This window comes from Penaeus vannamei, chromosome 41 (genome assembly GCF_042767895.1).
Source record: "Penaeus vannamei isolate JL-2024 chromosome 41, ASM4276789v1, whole genome shotgun sequence".
Lineage (NCBI taxonomy): Eukaryota > Metazoa > Arthropoda > Malacostraca > Decapoda > Penaeidae > Penaeus > Penaeus vannamei.
In genome coordinates, this window is record NC_091589.1 from 1,483,883 (window position 1) to 1,486,382 (window position 2,500).

The window sequence follows — 2,500 nt, forward strand, 5'->3', positions numbered from 1 at the left end:
CGATCTGCAAATTCCCTCAATTCAGACGATCGTAGATACGGAGAAAGACAAAGCAGGAAGTCATCAAATAGATACATTACATACAGACATACATACATACATACATACACTAACGCACACACAACACACATACACACACACACACACACACACATTCTCTCTCTCTCTCCCCCCCCCTCTCTCTCTCTCTCTCTCTCTCTCTCTCTCTCTCTCTCTCTCTCTCTCTCTCTCTCTCTCTCTCTCTCTCTCTCTCTCTCTCCCTCTCTCCCTCTCTCCCTCTCTCCCTCTCTCCCTCTCCCTCTCCCTCTCCCTCTCCCTCTCCCTCTCCCTCTCCCTCTCCCTCTCCCTCTCGCCCTCTCCCTCTCTCCAAACGTTCTAACAACCAATCAAATTACTGAACGACCGTAACGACCATACGACACATTACAACTCGACAATTTGCACCTTGATAACCCCATTCGATTACAAAGAGTCTTAAGCAAATTGTTGCAAAGGGAAAGACACATTGCACACGTCTCTCTTTCCCTCCGCCGTGGAGAGGTGGGCGGCGTCAGCTGGGAGAGGAAAAGATGACTTTCTCCTTCTGTCATTTCGGCTGCCTTTTACGATCATCTTTATTGTCATTATTACTATCATTATCATCATTGTTGGTGGTGGTGGTGAGGGTGGTGGTATTGTTGTTGTTGTTCCGTTATTCGTATCTTTATCTTTATCGGTGTTATTTGTCGGTAGTGGTATTCGTATCTTCATTATCGTTGTATGTTTATCTTTATCTTTAAGAACATTATCAATATCATTGTTGTTACTTATTACGCCTATCGTTTGTCGTAATTTTATTTTATTTGGCATCAGCAGCAACATCCATAATGGTAGCAGGTGGTAGCTGCAGTAGTCACAGTGGTAGTACAGTTTACCAGTAGTAATTACCACTGTTATCAATATCGCCGCACTATCATAGCCATCATTAATCATCGTCATGATTCATCAGCGTGGTTAGCAATGCTTCCAATATTACTTGTATCGTAGCCGCCATTAGTCATATCATATCATATTATATTATATCATTGCCGCCATTAGTCATATCATATCATATATCACAGCCGCCATTAGTCATCGTCATGATCCATCATCGTGGTTAGCAATATTCCAATATTAATTCCAATACCAGTGGTAAATAATATCAGTTGCAACAATAGCAGTAGTAGTATTAGTCATTATCACTGACAGGAAGATACGGTAGCAGCTGTATAAGTCATCGTGTCAGTTGTACAAAAATAACAACAAAATCCCTTAAAGTAATGATAAAACAAAGAAAATACTAACAAATGACGCACACGACCAGACAAGTGATACAAACACAACAATAAAAATTCACAATAATAACCAACGACGATAAAACAAAAAAAAACAAAAAACAAAAAACTCGGCCCCTAAAAGCAAGCGAATAAACAGACGAGCGCGAGGGGCCTTCCAGTGACGTCATCCATCTCACTTACAGGATGTGCAATTATCGTACATCATTGGGGACTCCAACGCTCTTTCGCGACCCGGAATTAGGGGATTAAGGGCGCGAAGTGTCGTTACTGGGGGGCCGCGGTTGCCAGGGGAGCTCTATCACGACACGGATTTAAGGGTTCTGAAGAGCTTTAAATGGGGGATTGAGAGCGCTTTCACGTTCCGGAAATAAGGGATTCGGTCGTGCCGGTGTCTAAGGGGGGGGAGGGGGGGGGGGGTCCGAGGGAGAGCGTTTTCGCGACCCGGAGTTAAGGACATGGAAGTGTCGTCACGAAGGCTACAGAGAGAGAGCCGATTTGCGACCCGGAAATAGGCGAACAGGGCCGTAAATTAACAATTACTGGGAAGGGTTGTTCGGGAGAGCTTTTCCGCAATCCGGAATTAAGGGCAAAAAGTGTCGTGCTGAAGATTACCGGGAGCTGTTTCGCGACCCGGAATCAAGATGCTGGGGACTTGAAGTGGTCTTTAAGTGGACTCGAGTTGCCAGGAGAGCATTTTCGCGAATAATTTGACAAAGGAAGTGTTAATGGAAAGCCCTTTGGCGAACTAAGTACTGGATTAATATTTGACTTTTTTTCATTATCTATATATTTTGTAATTAATTTCCTTTGATGGACTTTTTTTTACCTTCTTTTTCATATCCCTCACTTTCTCTCCTCTCGCTCATTTCATCACTCCCTCCATCCTTCGTTTACTTTCTTCTCTCCTTCCCCTTTCTTCCCTTATTCATCCCTTTTTTCTCTCCTTTTCCTTCTTCCTACCTTCCCCTTTCTTCCTTCTTTCTTTCCTTTCCATATGCCTGCCCTCCGGTGCTCTCTTTACCCTACCTCTCGTTCCCTTCCCTCCCTCTCCCTCTCTTCCCCGCCCTCCCTCTCCCTTCCCCGCCCCCCTCTCCCTCTCTTTCCCCCCTCCCTCTCCCTCTCTTCCCCCCCCTCTCCCTCTCTTTCCCACCCTCCCTCTCCTCTCTTCCTCCCCTCCTCTCCCT